This window comes from Cnephaeus nilssonii (assembly GCF_951640355.1).
Source record: "Cnephaeus nilssonii genome assembly, chromosome: 9".
NCBI classification, from domain to species: Eukaryota; Metazoa; Chordata; class Mammalia; order Chiroptera; family Vespertilionidae; genus Cnephaeus; species Cnephaeus nilssonii.
In genome coordinates, this window is record NC_137080.1 from 76,852,865 (window position 1) to 76,870,644 (window position 17,780).

The 17,780-nt window shown below is 41.7% G+C and overlaps 1 pseudogene across 1 annotated transcript; it reads left to right on the forward strand.

The window, feature by feature from the left end:
- The first annotated feature begins 5,037 nt into the window (after positions 1 to 5,037).
- Positions 5,038 to 15,290, forward strand: LOC307105381 (glutathione S-transferase A2-like; annotated as a pseudogene). The gene is made up of 6 exons: positions 5,038 to 5,124; positions 8,745 to 8,796; positions 9,624 to 9,756; positions 11,997 to 12,138; positions 14,166 to 14,297; positions 15,168 to 15,290. The product of its transcript is annotated as a glutathione S-transferase A2-like (transcript).
- Positions 15,291 to 17,780: the final 2,490 nt, after the last annotated feature.

Here is a 17,780-nt window from a genome sequence, read left to right on the forward strand (position 1 = left end):
TCATTAGAAAAAGATACATTATACATTTTATACGTATTTATTTTTTCTTATGAAGTCTCTTCTATGTGGTGCCAGGCACTATAGTCAGTCATGGGCACTTGGCAGCTCACAGTTAATGGGGGGCATGAGGTGGGGGAAGACACACAGATATTACACAGATAAGGTCATAACTACTTGACAGAGGAAGCACAGGATGCCTGAGAGTAGGGACAAGAGAGCGTTCCAATCAAAAGAAACAGCACATGCAAGGGTCCTGAGGCTAGAGAGAAATGTCTCTAAGGAAAGGGTCTAACATGGCCCAGGGAAGGCAGCTGAGTTCCTCCTGCCCACCGCTAGAGAATTCAGGCAGATTCTTAGGGCCTAGAGAATTTGGGTTGCAATAGTCATTCAGTCCTTTTTACGAATTTAGATTGCTATCTCCCTATGTTCTCTATCTTATCCTCTTTTCTGACACTACCCTCCTATGATACATTTTCCCATAAGACTTTTCCATCTTTACAGCAAATTTCATGAAATCCTACATAAGCAGCAGTGTTAATAGAAGCCTGGTTCCCACGGACCTATTGGGCAACCAAATAAACCTGAAATGCCTTCTTCGTGCATTTATGGATAATCTTGAAATGAAACATTGCTAAGCTGTCGTTTGCTCTCAGGTCTAGTATTGAACTCTGTGGAGGCTGGAGGCTGTGGGAGTGACTGCTCCTTATTGGACTCCATCCCCTTAGGAGGGAGAGGGTTGTCAAAATATTTAAGCATCTAACACAGCTATTAGGCAGTGACCTTGAGGAGCTGAGCAGAGAGACAGCGTGAACTTAATAGGTTAGTACTGACCTTACACATCTTTATACATTTTCTTGTGTCCGTGTCATTGGAAATTTTAAAAAAATGTGTTATTTTAAGTGGGGACTCTATGTTCTTATTGTGCCTTCCTTGTGTGTTCAGGAGACAATTCAAGCATTATCTATTAGTTCCTCAAGGCCCGGTCTTTAATGGAAAATAATAACCAATAATTTTGAAAATGAAGGGAGAGAACTTGATGATATGGGAAAAGTAAGAGTGTTATTATTACAGGTAATGAGAAAATACAATATTCCAGTTACAAGGGAGAGCATGTGAGCTTACATTATAGTCACTTTTGCCATTATACATGATGCATTAGTGTGTTAATATAGTAGTCAACACACAATGGTAGTGAATTTAAATTTGGCAGGGTCACACATTGAGCAAGGAGAAGAAAATGTATGACAATGGTTATGTGCCTCTTGAACTGATACCTCCTGTTGGGAAACCAATTGGCAGCAATGCCTGCCAATCAGAATCTGAACTTACACCTCTATAGGTGAATTCTTATATTAGCTTGTTGTTTATATGAGTTACTTTGTGATTAAACACTTGTCTTTCTTTCTCCTCTTTTTCTTCCTTCTCTTTCCCTTCCTCCTCACCCCACCCGCCCTAACCCTCTGTCTTGCTCTCATCCTCCTTCTCCCCTTCTTTGTTTAATGCTTTTGGACCAAAGGTTAGGAAGGGTTTCTTAGAAAAAAAAGACCCAAACTGACTAGCGAATCTAAAAGTATAGGGATTTTAGAATAGGAAGTCAAGTGCCTCTGGGTTTACTTCTTAGGCAAACTTAAGAAAATAATGCCTTCTCTTGAGCTGTTAGGTTCCCAGTCTGACAGAGGATTTGCAAATTCCTTCTCTTTGCCAAATTAAATATTACTCTGCACTACCTTGCCAAAGCTTTTTGGCATAACCATTGTGTTTCTACTATGTGGAAAGTTCTACTGTTAGATAGTTCCATTTAAATAGCTTGGGTTTTATAATCAGAATTGGCTACTTCATTCCATGATCCCAGCTTATAATTTAATTACTCCATACTGCTATATTGTAAAATGGCAAGCCTTATGAGGGAAATCCTAAAAAAAAAAAAGTGTGGCTTTTGAGAAATCTACCCATGCCATGTCACTTGGAGAGTGTACTGAACTTTGAGCAAATGGCCTATTGAACAATGAACTGTGCTCAATACAATGTGTACTACAACAACTTCTCGGGAAGCTCACTAATTTAGTGGGGGACAAAGACACTAATTTCTGCGGGCTGCAAAAATTCAGTAATGCAGAATAATTGGAAGAAACTAGTCTGAATGCCAGGAGAATTGGGATCTAATTTACACTTTATCACTAACTGGCTAGCTGGCAAGCCATACCCTCTCTTTGGTGTCTAGCATATTCTTTACACTCTTGCAGGAATAGCCTACTTCTCAGGCCCTTTCTGGGTCTATAATTTGGGAAGTTTTGAGGGGAGAGCAACATACATCCAGGGAGCATTCGTTTTCAGAAGGCACAGGAAGTCATCCAGTAGTGTGCAACCTAATGAGAGTCAGTAGTGCCCTGGAAGAATTGTCAACATAAGAAAGAGCAAAACAGAGTTCTCATTCAGGAAAGCCTCAGAATTCCAGTTGTCAACAAGCCTATTTTTCTGACCAGACTTAAGCCCCTTAAGGGGAAGGAGCAAATCAGACTTGTTTCTTGTTCCCAAAGAGCCACTATTGCTTGATACATGAAGCTGCTCCATGAGTGTTACTTGAGGAAGTTTGAATGAAACGTCCTAAGAAGAGAAAATATATTACATGTCATCCAGAAACAAGGTTCTAAGAAGCAAGTAAGTAAGTAAATAAATGAATAAATATCATTTGGAACACTTAAACTCTTTTTGTAACCAAACCCAGATTTGGCTGCCTTTGCAATGAGAGCCAAACTCACGAGACAGGTGCTGGTGAAAAAGAAAAGAGGTTTATTTGCGTGCTGGCTTCTTGGGAAGATGGGGGACTTTTCCCTGCCCTCAAAAAACCACCTTGAGATCTCAGTGCTGACGGAGGTTTTTATAAGGATAGACAGGGGCTGTACAACAAACAGATCAGGGGGAGGGGAATGGAAGTGCTGCTTCTCCTAAGAAGGGGGAGCATGGGATGGGAGGGGGCTTCCTCCCCTACTCTGCAGAGTTCTCTCTCTTCAAACCTGGAATGTGTAGCTTTACTGAGGACACCTGTGGCCCCAAGCAGTAGTTCACCAAGCTGTAAAAAAGGCTAAATAGGGAATGACACCACAGGGCTTTATTTACACACTTTAAGAAAACAGAAGGTTGGCTGTAGCCTTGAGAAAAGGCAGAATAGAACACAGCATTTATTGCTTAATTGCAATGTTAATTTACGGTTACCTTTTGACATATAAAAATTGAAGTTTCATGTACCTTTTAAAAATATAACTATTGCGTGAAGACATATATGTTTTGCTAAAAAATTAACCACAAAATCTTGCAAAAATACTTAAAAATATTTTCTGACCAGATGTCTAGTGACTAAGAATGGGATAGAAATTGTCCCCCGCTAAGTCTGGTCAATTGAATCCTTGCCTGGGCACACCTACCAGCTCCACCACTGTAACAACAGAATGGCACACATAGCTTCTATAAAGTGGTATCCTTCGGGTACTTGGTGGCTTTTGGAATATGCATACCCTTGATGGCCTGGGCAATGAACAGGAAGATGTGAACCTCCTGACTTGCATGATTTTGTGGGGTTTTCTGGGTCAAGTGAATAGCGAACCATTTTCAGAGGTCACCCCTGGCCGCTTTCAGGAAGAGCAAACCTTTGCTTTTTAATGACTCCCGTGCCTTTGTACTCACATCACAGATAAAACCTGCCCCAGACCTTGGCTGGGGTTTCCCTGTCCTTATGTGAGGAGCTGTCTTTAGCTCCTCCCATCCATGTGCTGCTGTCCCAGCTTGGAACAGAGCAGTGGTGCTCAGCCAGAGGTGATTTTGCCCCTGATTTTATTTTGGGTTGTCATGATGGGAGAGAGGGACAGGGCACTATGCTACTGGCATCTCGTGGGTAGAGGTCAGGGATGCTGCTAAAGTAAATATCCTCCAATGCTCAGGTCTGCCCCCCACAACAAAGAATTATCCAGTCAGTGGTGCAGAGAAACCTTAGAAAAGGGCAATAGCTGTCAGACTTGTTTGGCTGACCCAGACAAATGAATTTCTCACATTTTACAACAAATCAGAGCATACAATCACATATACGCACTCACACACAGTGTAAGTGTAACTAAATTAAAATTTTATTTAGTAAGTATGTAGTTAGACTTACTACATATGGTACATTGATATTTCCTATTATATTTCAAATAGAAAATGCTAGTCAGAACCCACTGTTCTGATTTCACAGCACACTGAGAGATCACAATCCATGGTTTACAATATACTGTTTTAGAGAAGCTCCAAGACTTTGGTGTCCAATACAAGTGTTTTTAAAGTGTGTTCAAATGATAGGTTTACCACTTATTTTAGGCCCTTTGCTTAACCTCTATAGCCATCAGAACCCCCAACTATAAATTTAGAATAATAACAAGATCTAACTCAAGTCATTTTTACAAATATGAAATAAGGATAAGAATCAGAAAATGTCCATTATGTGGTAGACACTAAACATGTTAGTTCCTTTCCATGTACTATAAAGGTAATGCACTAACATCCCTTCTTCTAAATGGAAAATAAAATTCATCCAGTGGTGGAAAAATACAGAATTCCAGTAGAAAAGAGGAATGAACCTCTTCTTGTGTGGAGAGAACTTTGAAGGTGTTGGTGACTATCAGGCCAGGACTAAGCCCCACTGCACGCATTTGCACAAGAGCTAACTCTGCTCCCTTCTCCTCCCTGTGGTTAAGTCCTCTGGCTTCAAGGCCCCTCACTGGCTGGCTTGCTTCTCCTGTGTGGGAGCCAGGCTGCTCTGTTTATATCCTCAGAGTGAGGACAAATGGCAACCTGAGACTTACTTGGTGCAATTTGACACCAATGGCCACTATTGGGTGAGAATATGAAAATAGGAAATCCTCATGGGACTCCACCAATTCCACCATTAACAAAGCAGATACTTCACCCTTCTGTTCAAATGTACACCATAAAATACAGTTTGCTTCTATGGTTTCATTCATTCATTCATTCATTCATTCATGTTTAGAGAAACCAGGAGACTGCATCATGGCTGGGAAGCCCAAGCTTCACTACTTCAATGCACGAGGCCGAATGGAGCCCATCCGGTGGCTCCTGGCTGCAGCTGGAGTTGAGGTGGGTTCTGAGTTCTGTCATCTTAAGTTGAGTCTAAAATTGACTGTTTTAAAGTACTTTCTCACATAAGCGAGGAGACTTCCATACTAGATGGCCTGTGAATGGTTTTGCCTTAAATAAAAAAATTATGCATATTAGGAAGGAATTGGACTATTTGACCAAAACATTTTAAAAAATCCTGCCAATGTAAGAGTACAGGAAAATTTTAAAGGAAACAGAAGAAATAGCCACTAAACATAACTTATGGACTTTATTTTTATTTTAATGAACAGTAAAATATTTATGACACATATACAACTATTGATTGAATATTAGAGGATATTAAAAATCATTGTTAATTTTTAGTTGTGATTTTATTTGTAATATTGTGGTTATTTTAATAATAAATGTAATATTTTTAGAAATATAAATTAAAGAGTTAAGTATTAAATGATACTGTATATGGGGTTGTTTCAAATCTTCACAAGATAGGGAGAGTGGGTGGACATATAGATGACACAAGACTGGCTTGTGTGATAATGATTGTAGCTGGGTGATGGATACAAAGAGGATCTTTGTACTTTTATTTTGTGCATGCTAGAAATTTTTAAAATAAAAGGATAAAAACTATAATATTAGAATGTAATGTAATTATCTCCCATCCAAGTACTAACCAGGCCCGACCCTGCTTAGCTTCCGAGATCAGACGAGATCCGGCGCGTTCAGGGTGGTATGGCCATAGACTGTAATGTAATTAAAATGAAGATATAACCACAAAAGTGGAGAGGAGCAGATTATAACAACCTGCCTGTTAAAGACTTAAAGCAGGCACTCAGCAATGATTTTGTTGAGCACCTTTAAGCGCCAGGTTCTGTGCTTGGTTTGGGGGATACATGGATGAACAAGACAGACAAGGTCCCTGCCCTCAGGAAGCTTACATTCCAGTCAGGATGCAGACAAGTAAATAGGTGATTTAAAGGAGGCATGGGAGCATCTAGGTCCTAGGAGGACATCCAAGTATTTACAGCAAGCATGTCAAACTCACGGCACACGGTCCACATGTGGCCCATAATGAATATTTTTGTGGCCCAGCCAATATAACTGCATGTAAGAAACATTTTAATAAAAATCTCATAACTTAATTTTTACAATATCCTGTTAAACATAATCCTATATAATAAAAGGCTAATATGCAAATCAACCGAATGGTGGATCGACCAGTCGCTATGACGCGAACTGACTACCAGGGGGCATACGCTCAACACAGGATCTGCCCCCTGGTGGTCAGTGCACTCCCACAGAGGGAACACCTCTCAGCCAGAAGCCGGGCTCACAGCTGGTGAAAGCATCTCCCGCCTCCTTGGAAGCGTTAAGGATGTCCAACTACTTCGGCTTAGGCCTGCTCCCTGCCTTCAGTTGGACATCTTCCGAGGGCTCCTGGACTTCAAGAGGGCAAAGGCCAGGCTGAGGGACCCCCTCCTCCAGTGCATCAATTTCATGCACTAGGCCTCTAGTTATTAATAACGAACTACAACGTTCATTAATGACTGATTACTATAATTATGTTGCATTAATTTCCCTTACGTGCCTTATGCACAGGCACACCATTTCTCTCTACTAATACTAGCAGCGAATATTCTAGCAGCTGATTGCCACCTCATTAGTCTTATACTGATGTGTTTGGTGTGTGCAACAGGAAATATCTCGCTTTTGGAGAACAAGAAAAATAGGTTTATTTGTGTTACGCTTATTAATTTGTGCAGTTATTCAGTGTCTGCTAAGTTAATGTTCAAGAAAAAAATATTAATTTTTATTAAAATATTCTGTTATTTTATGTAAACGATGACTCATTTATTTCAGGCTTTTGTATTGAGCATGTCTCTATGTAAATAAACCTACGTTTCTATGAAAATGGAAGCTTTTGTTTATTTGCGGCCCACATAAACTTAAACCTTGTTTATTTGGCCTGTGTAAGCCTTTGAGTTTGACATGCTTGATTCGCAGTGTCAAAATGCCAGATTCTGCATGGAAAATTGGTAGGTTTCTGTGGCACTCTGTTGAGCTCTGCCCTCTAGAGGTGTCAATGAGAAAAACACATCTCTCTCAGTCCACATCAGAGTGACTCAGCAACTCTGAGGGTTTTCAGGAGAGGGAGTCATGGATGAACACAGGAAACTTTGTCCCAAAAATCAGAGCAGTAAAGGTGGGTTTAATGTGTTCCCTTCTGCCTCATAACAACATGTTTACCTGAGCCAGGATTATACTTTCTTCATTGGTTCATGAAGGCATGGGGACTTGAGCCTGGTTTTTTCTTAATTTCATGAGTAAGAAAGTACACAAAAAATACAAATAGTGCCATTCGAATTTTTTTTTCTCCATAAAACCACTCTGTCTTCAGCTCTGGGGTTCAGGGATGTGTTCGGAGCCTGTGGGTAGGATGAGTTCAGCACAGGAGGGTGACTAGGAGGTGATGTGGAGAACATCTCAGGCTTTCTCTTCTCCATCCCAGCTTTACTGAAGAGGGTGTGGGGTAAGGCTCTTGGCCAGGATTTCTGGGTTCTCTGCTCCCAAACATTGATCTTTACAATCATTTTCATCTCCATTAGCCTCACAAGCAACATCACACCAGCCAATGCCATCCTATCTTGGCCACCCTCCCTTGATGACCATCCACCATCCTTTATGTTTGTCTTGAACTGGAAGCTTTATAAATTGCTGCACACATAACTCAGTATCTATCTGGTCTTCCCCCATGGAATTATGTAGATTCACAATAGACTGTTCCACAGAGTAAGCTAGAGACCACAAGTTTTATCATAAAATATCCCTTTTAAACTATAAAATAAACTAGAGTGATGCAATTGTCACCTTGGTGACAGCATCTTAGATGGTTATGGGCCAAGGATACCCCATGCTGGGGGACACACAATTTCCTGGCCTGTCTCATATGGAGAGAAAGGCTTTCCTGAGATATTAAAACTCCACAACTAGAACTTCCCAGTTCCTTCCCCCCAATAACACTCCCCTCCCAAATCATAACCTGACCATTGACAGATGTAAAAGCAGGTGGAGGAAAATGGAACCTCCAAGTGTGAGCAGTTCAGTGCTGCAAGCCATGCTCTGTCCTCTTTTTAAAATATCTTTATCGCTTAAAGTATTATAGATGTTCTATCCCGCCCCCGCCCCCCCCCCGCCCCCCAAATAACCCTCTCCTCCTTGCTCCCACCCACTCCCCAGGCCTTCTCCACATTATTGTTTGTCCATGAGTTAAGCATATATAAATTCTTTGGTCAACTCTTCCAGTCCCCCACCTCCCACCACTTCCCTCTGAAATACATCAGTCTATTGCATGTTTCAATGTCTCTGGATCTGTTTTGTTCATCAGTTTATTTTGTTCATTAGATTCTACACAATCATGTGATACTTGTCGTTCCCTGAATGCTTATTTTGCTTCATGCACTGTTCTTGATGGCTCTAATCTGAATTTCCAAATGGCATGATTGTGCTCCTCTGTGTACCATGCCAAACTCAGAAACCTTACCTCCTCCATATGATGTACCAGGCAGAGGTCATTTAAGGTTAAAAGTTTTGTAATGCTATGGAATGAAAAACAAGAACTCCATTACTCTTTCTGGTTCTAGTTTGAAGAGCAATTTTTGGAAAGGCCAGAAGACTTGGAAAAATTAAGAAATGGTAAGACTATGTATCTAAATTGCTCTGATGAGGGAATCTATAAAGTCAATAGTGAGGTTTGAACATCAGGCAATGCCTATGTGTTTGTATGGTGGGTGCTGGAGGGTGGGAGAAAGAGGAAGAAAAGTAGTTCAAGTGTAAGAGTGGGCTCCTTGAGCAGGTCTCATCACTCACTCAGGGCTAGGAAGGGCTTGAACTCAGAGTATTCGCCAAGGAATCATCCCTTGTGACCTGGAATGCCTGCTCCTTGCTTCTCCTTTCTGCACCCACAGTGAGGAGCTGTGTCCGCTCAGGACCCCACCTATCCACCGACACTCAAACACATGCATCAGGGTGAAGAGAGTAGAAATTGGCCCAGCAGTTGCTTTGAATTATCTCTATGGTTTGTTGCCAGGTACTATCCTAGCAATATTGCAGATGTTGAAGTCAGGGAAAGAGACCCCTACATAAAAATCTCTCTCCATACCTACCTTAAATGCCGTGAACACTACGAGAGTTACTGTGGGAACTTCCCATTTGAAATGCCCTCTGGCTGGCAGCTTGCTGCAGCCTCTCTCCAGCTTCTTTTTAAAATATCCACAAAGATATACCAATTGAAAAAAAAATACAGGCAGCTACCATGTATCTGATGGGAAATAAAAAGGTAAATAAAATAATGAGTTAAAAAATAAAAAGCAGATTGTTAAGAAAAAAGACTATAAAAAACTAAGAACAAAATGCCATTTTTTTTGAAGTATTACCTGATAATTTCAACAAACTTGTTTCCCACTTAAAAGACTGTGATCCAGGAGACATTTCACTCTACTTTTTCTTTCTTCTTTCAAAAGATGGGTCTTTGATGTTCCAGCAAGTGCCCATGGTGGAAATCGATGGGATGAAGCTGGCACAGACCAGAGCCATTCTCAACTACATTGCCGCCAAATACAACCTCTATGGGAAAGACATAAAGGAGAGAGCCTTGTAGGTATTTTTTCTGTTTTTTCATAAACAATTAATAACCATTTAGATTCTTCCTTGAATGATCAGGATTGTGTCGGGGCATAATGACCAGCAGCAGCATGAGCCTTGGAGTTATAGACTGAGGTCCAGTCCAACAGGGATCTCAAGCAGTGGGATTAGAAAAGAAGACTCAGTCCACAGAGGTAGCACAGGGAGTGACAGAGGTTTCCAAACACTGGGGAACTATGAAGCCAGGAGGATGGAGGAATCATGACTCCAGGTGCTCAGGCCTTTAAAGAAAAGACTGGGGAAGGAAAGGACACAAAGGGGCTAATTCTCAAGTCCCAGAAATTACAGGAACAGTTACCAGGAACCTAACTCACCAGCCCGTTGTGTGGACTGGCCACTTGACAAGGGTTAGCAGAGGCAGGTTTTCAAGAGGCCAGGATTACTTGGAGCATTTTTTTTAGAACTGAAGCAGCCAGATTTATTCAATACAGCTACATCTGGGGAGGGAGGTGTTCTCCTTCTTTTTGAGATGGAACCACATGATTGAAACTAAAATTCGTAAGGTACTGGTAGCACTTACTCAAAACGTTAAACATAAGAGTTATCCTATGTCAGCACCTCACCTCTTAGGTATGTACCCAAGATAATAAAAAATACATCCACACTAAACCTTGTACTATGGCTTCATAGACCTCCTTGGGAGTCCTCAGGTGAAATCTGAAACTGGCTTCCATCTGTGAAGGGCAGGGAGATACGGAATAAATAGTCCATCCAGACCTTATTGGTAGGTGGCAGGTTTAATAAACAAGGACATTTGCTCATGACCACAAGATGTGAGGTTTCTGAATCCACCTCCAGAATCTTACAAGCTTATATAGAGGCCTGAACTGGGTCACACATCAAGTCCAGATGGTCTCATCACCGCATTCCTATCTCAAGGCTGTGTCCCTGGGAAGGCATGTGGCGAGCAAATTCCAAGTACAGGGGAGGGAGTGGGGAGCCTCCAATTGCCTAGGTCCAGTTTGGGGGTCAAATGACATTCACATCTTCTTGATGACCTTCCCCAACATGCACACTAATGTTCATAGCAGCATTGTTCACAATATTTAAAAAGTGGAAACAATAGAAATGTCCATCAACTGGTGAATGAATGAACAAAGAGCGGATTATTTACACAATGGAATGTAACCTAGCCATAGAGAGGACAAAATTCTGATGTTGGTGACAACATGAATGAACTTTAAAAATAGTATACAAAATGAAAGAAACCAGACACAAAAGGCCATATATAAAATGATTCCATTCATATGAAATGTCCAGACATTCAAATCCATATAAACAAAAAGTAGTTGTGTGATCTCCTGGGGAAGGAATTTTGGGGAAATAGGGAGTGAAGGTCAAGAGTACAGGATTTCTTTTGGGCCTGATAGGAAATGTTCTGGAATTAGATAATGTGATGATGATTTCAGAATGTACTAAAAACTACAGAACAGTACACTTTAAAGGGTGATATTTATGCTATGTAAATACAGTATTTCAATAAGGCTTTAATATTTATAAGTATTACAGAAAACCCAGTGTAGAACAAAAGAAAAAAACTCCTCTCTAATATGCACTGGTTGGAACTATATACAGGATCGCACCCATTCAGGGGATGTTTCAGGTGGAGTCTTGAGCAGTGCAAACATGGCCAAAGTTTAGAATCAGCAAATGGAGAGGGTTGGGAACTGTGTGCTATGGGGACTGTGTTCTATGGGAACTGTGTTCTATGGGAACTGTGTTCTATGGGGACTGTGTTCTATGGGGACTCATTGGAAGAACTGCTAATGTTGGGCATATAAACGGGCCTGGGTGGTGTAACAGGATGAGAGAGGGAGAGGGACATGACTGAGATGTCCCTGCAGATTCCTCAGGTCGCAGGCCTTTAGCCTTATGGATCACATGGAGTTTGTGCCCAGAACCAACACAGCAGAGATGGCAAACCATAGGTAGCATCTCACTGGGTACCTGTAGCGACTCCACCATTTCTCCATGCCTGTGACTCTGGACACCTCACTGATGTTCTCTGTCAGGATATTTGGTCATGGGCATAACAAAAATTTTAGACGTAGATATCTATGTTGATATGAAATGTTAAAATTAAGAGGAAATCATAACTGAATGACTGGTATATAAAAATTCATTCTTACATTTTTAAACTATAACATGTAAGGCAGGTGACAATTGACAATTGACTCATTTTTGTCTTTGAGGATTGATATGTATTCAGAAGGTATTGCAGATTTGAATGAAATGACCATGCGTTTCCCGCTATGCCAACCCGACCAAAAAGATGCCAAGATGACCCAGATCAGAGAGAGAACAATGAATCGTTATTTCCCAGCCTTTGAAAAGGTAAGTGGGCTGTTCAGTGTTTGGGGCACTGAGATTAGAGGACAAAGAGAAATGGTGCCTGGGAAGTCCCAGGACATTGACCTTCACTTCCATTGGGCTCTCCTGACTACTGATGGAGCACCCTGGCTCTCCAGGGATGTTATCAAAATCAGCTGTGGGGAGGATATGTACCTGTTATACTCAAGTTATAATCTTTCAGCAAAAGTTCAGCTTACTAGGACCTGATTTAGAATTCTCTATTTGATGGCATTTCATGGCCACAGTTAGAGCCACACGAGCGATTGGGGTAGATCCTGCAGAACACCATGCAGGGGCTTTTCATCCAAAAGGAGCACAAGCAAAGCAATTCATTGGAAAATATGCTGGCAACACGCATAGGAAACATGACCCCAACTGCCCACCAGGAGGATATGGTAGTGTGTCTGGGATGGATGAGATGTATCTAAACAGAGAGAAAGGCAGTGGGGTGGAGAGGAAGAAACAGATAAAAAGATGTTAAGGAATAAATAATCTACAAATTTTGTGGACATGGCTCTCAAACTTTTGAGGAAAGTCATGCAAAACTAAGGAAATAAAGTTCCATCAATATACATATATTAGTTAATGCTTCTCTTTGAAGGTAAAAGGGGAGTATTTCAGATTAAAACACCCTGAAATCATGCTAAATAAAAATCATGAACAACAACAAGATTGTAAGGGATACAGGAGGCTTACATAGAAATAAAAAGATTAATACCAAGGAGCTTATTTTTATAAAGTATTAAATCATTCATTCACTCAACTAATGTTAATTTGTTGCTTATGTGTGAGGTCTGTTCAAAGAGCAAAGAATTTGGTATTAATCAGAACATACTAAGTACCCTCTCCTGGTCCTTGTGGTGCTAAGAGTTTAGGCACATTTCACATGATAAGAACCTAAACAGACTTTGCAATTTAGGTGTATCTATACTGGGAAAATAAAGAGTTCCATGATCACATGAATAAAAACCCCATGATCCCATGAAAATAAAGAGCCCTATGATCATGTGAATGCAAAATGCATATAAAAATATAGCATTTGATATTTTATTATAGTCATTAATTATTTATCCATTCATATCTATCTATCTAGTCTGAAAGCGTATTTGCCAAAATGTTATCTTTAGTCAGTGGTCCATGTGTGTATTTTTCTCTATAATTTCCACATTGCTGTAATAATTTTAATAAGCATCACATATTCCTCCAATATTTAATTATAAAAAACTGAAACAAAAGTTGAAAGAGATGCACAACAAACTCATATATACTGACCACCTAGATTTAAAATTAACATTTTATAATTATGTTTGCTTAATTATATATTTCCCATCCCTCTCTGCTGTAACAAAACATTAATTTTTGATGCATTTAAAAGTAAGTTACTCACAAGTGCAGTCACCCATAGGCAGTTCACATGTGCATTATAGCAAATTCTCCCAATGTTATTGAGAGGCACATGTGACTTAGGAGTAAGAGACAATGTTGTAAGAGAAATGGTGAATTCAAATTGTTCCAGGATTATTTCAGGTCCTACATAGGTAGAACAGGAAATGAGAAGAGCAGACAAGAGGAGAAATATAGACTCTGAAATAGTGTTCTCAGGATTGAGGAAGGATGTCATGAAGATGGAGTCTTTGCCCAAAGGAGAGAGAGAGAACAGCCTGGAGAGGCAAGTCCTGAAATCTCAGAGCTGCTGAGGCTTCAGGGCGTGTAGCACATAGAAGCACAGTGCAGCCAGTGCTAGCCCGGGGCCAGACCAAGATGCACAGAGATATGGGGATGGGAAAAGGAGATGGTTGCCTGGGCGTCAGCTGAGGGGTGAGGAAAGAACAGCAAAGACCTGCTTCTCTCTGTCTCACTGAGTCAGGGAGATGAATGTGGTCTGATGCTCTGCACCTGTCCAGGGAGACAGCAGAGATGGGAAGCCGGGCTGGAGAGACCTGGGCAGGAGCAGGGGGACCCAGCCTGAGTGCACCTGTGTTCATAACCTGCTTTCTCCAATGCACCAGGTGTTGACGAGCCACTGACAACACTACCTGGTTGGCAACAGGCTGAGCAAGGCTGACATTCACCTGGTTGAACTTATCTACTATGTTGAAGAGATTGACCCCAGCCTTCTGACCAACTTCCCGCTGCTGAAGGTGGGAGATTCCCTCCCCTTTCACAGCCCTGTGGAGGGAACTACATCTCCCATCTTGGAATCTAATATCTGGGCTTTTGGACTGGCGACGTTATGATCACATCATTGTCCAGGCTCCCTGCCCCCAGGTCTTCAAAATTTGCTCATAGGCCCTGGTCTGAGGCAGGACAAGACTCTTGTTTTGGCAAGGAAATTGGAGGTGGATGCTGCCCCACTGAGAATAGTTTGTCTTTCACAATGAGAAGGACCCAGGGCTCTGTCCTCAGCCCTGTTCCATGCAGTTTCTGTCCTCATTTTCTCTGGGATTCCCTTCTTCCCATGTGAGTCCTCATCTCTCTTACCTGAGTCTGTGTGAGCAGGTCTCCTTCCTCTGATTTCCTTCCCTCAGCTCCTGCTCCTTCTCTCAGACACTATATTTCTCTCCCCACAGCCCCTTCTCTCTTTCTGTCTGTCTCTCTCTCACACAAGGAAGATTGCTTTTGACTCTCCACCTGGTTGACATTCTATATTTTCTATCTTCAGTTCCAGCCCAGTTGTCCCACATATTCACTTCTCCAGTTTGGAGCCTTTACCTGTGTTGCTCTGACAGACACGTTAGTCTTCCTTGTCTGCACAAGATTGATGAATCCATAGGATTTGCATGTGGGCAAGAAGACTGTGAACTGAATGCTGTCTCTAAGAAAACTGCTATTGAGCTGTGTTTCCTTCCTCTTATCTTCTTGTCTTGCTGGGTGTCCCTTTCCCAGTCCCCTGCTGGTGCTGATACAGGGGATGCCGGTGGTCCTGTCTAGGAGGGTCTCAGATTCCCTGGCCTGTGTAATGACGGGTGGGTGTTGTGTCTCCATCTGAGGCTGTGCTTTGTGCATTGCAGGCTCTGAAAACCAGGATCAGCAACCTCCCTCCTGTGAAGAAGTTTCTGCAGCCCGGCAGTCAGAGGAAGCCTCCCACAGACCCAAAAGTGTCAAAAGCAACCAGGGAGATTTTCAAGGTTTAAATACAGCAGACAAGGATTCCCAAGCACATGCAGGAGCAATCTTCTGCAGTTGTCCAACAGTGAAATGCTCTACCTAGATGTAGACATTGGATTTTGTGAGAATAATAAGCTTTTGCAAGCAATCAAATAATGAACTTATATGAGCTGATTTAGTTACAATTTATTATTGTTCATTAAGATCCAATATGTAATCATATTTTCAGTCTCCTTCAATTGCGTCTCTCTTGGAATTCAAAATTAAATTTTAAAAAATGGGAACATTGATTAGTAGGTCTCTTTCATCTATTCCAGGAATTGTCATGTGTCTGTCACAAAGCCCTTCAAAGAGTTGAGTGTAGAATTCATATCTGACATTCTCAGTTGTCCACAAGAAAATAGCTACCTTTCTTGGTAGTGGTATAAGAAATTTTCTTTAAGAGCTGCTTTCCTCCTGGTAATAAAAATGGTTTTGTTATGAGTTTTGCTCTCATGCCATACAACAGTGATATGCCTACCTCGGACTCGTTAGTGTCCTAAGGGGGTGGGGAAATGATGAACAAGACAACAGACCCAAGCTCTGCTCTCTGGTGCCTTTGTTGTCCTTTCAGTCCATGACCCCCTGGCACATCATCGCTCTGCTGCTTAATGCTCGGTGGGGCCCTGGCTGAGCTTTCTCTCAGATCACTCCATGTTGCTCAGACCTGGACTTCCAAGGTACAGATTACATGTATAAATTACATGTTAGTGAATGCAATCTTTTTTCTATTTTTTCTGGCCTGTCACTGGGCCAGAGTGGCTGGATTAGGAGTGATTTCTAACTTCAGCCACACTCGGGGCTCATCATGAATAACCCGCCCAGAAAATCTGGGCTTTGACATAATGAGTTCTTCTCCCCACAATAAGCTTCCCTGTAGTGTGGGGAGGGAGCTGACAGACACACAGAGCTCCTTGTCTGTAGCTTCACTTTCATCTAGTCTGCTGTCTCCTTGCAACCAGAATACTTTTCCTAAAATGCACATTTGAGAATCATCACCTTCTTTAAGTCCTTCAGTGAGTCCCAGGCCTGTGGGGATGCTTCCTCACATCCGTCTTCACCCCCTCCTTCCCACATGACCATGCTTAGCTCCTCACCTCAACTGCTTCCCAGGGGGAGTTGGGCTCTCCTCTGTGCCTTCCCTCAGAGCCCTCTAACAAAAGCTGAATGCCATTGTGCCTCCTCCACTCTCCTGAGAGGCTCTGGTGTGCAGGCATGAACTGGGTGTGCGGCATCCCTATTGCTCCATCACAAATGGTCATAACACCTTGCACAACTCCACCCACAGCTTGAGGACCTAAGGGTTTGAGTCTGGGCTTTGGGAATTCCTCAGGATTCCACACACACTCTCCTCTGCCTGACATCTGTATTCATTCACTCATGTCTTCATAGATATATTCATAGATATATTCAAGTGCAACATAGGGATCTTGCATGGGTTCTGATGCAAATAAGCCCACTGTAAAGAAACCTTCACAACACAATGGATGAAATTGGAATGCTGAATATTTAATTAAATTAAGGGATTATAACTTTTAGTGTAATAGGAGAATTTTATGCTTAGAAAGAGTCCTTACCTGTTAGAGATTAGCATACTCAATTTCTGATAGATGCGTGATAGGCTGTCTAGGATTTGCTTCAAAATAATCCCGTGATTCTGGGAGAAGTAGGTTCCCATATATTAGTTTCTTGTGATTGCTATAACAAATTACTAAAACCGAGGGACTTAAAGCAGCAGAATGTATTCTTTACACTTTTGGAAGCCAGAAGTTCAAAGTCAAAGTGTTGTCAGGGCTGCACTTCCTACAGAGGCTTTAGGGGAGAACCCTTCCGGCCTCCTTCAGCCTCTGGTGGCTTTTTGCTTTCCCTGCCTCTATCCAATCCCTGCCTCTATCTTCACATCGACTCACCCTCTGTGTGTCTGTGTCTTCCCTTCTGTTGTAAAGACACTCGTCATTGGATTTGAGGCCCACCTGGATAATCCAGGATGATGCCATCTCAGGTTCCCTTACTTAATTAACTACATCTGCAAAGACCCTTTTTCTAAGCACGGTCACATTTACAGGTTCCAGGTATTTGGACATGGATCTATCTTTTTTAGGAGGTCACCACCATAACAGGGTACAGATCAAAAACATTGTTGACAATTGCTGAAGCAGGGGGATGGGTATGTTGGGCTTTCTCTACTTTCTACCATTCTCTCTATGGTTGTATTTGCTGGAAATTTTCCATTTAATAATTTAAAAAACTATATTATTTATTGAGCTATTATGTGCCAGGTGCTATGCCAGACAATGAGGACATGACTGGAAACAAGATAAAAGCCCTACCTCCAAAACTTCACAGAGCTAGGGGAAAACTGATATTAAACATATAAGGTCAATAATGCTGTAGTGGCTCAAAGTAGAGTATTCCAATCCGAACAAAGAGCTCGTGCAAAGGCCCAGAGGCTGGCGAGGTTGATATGAGTGTGGCAT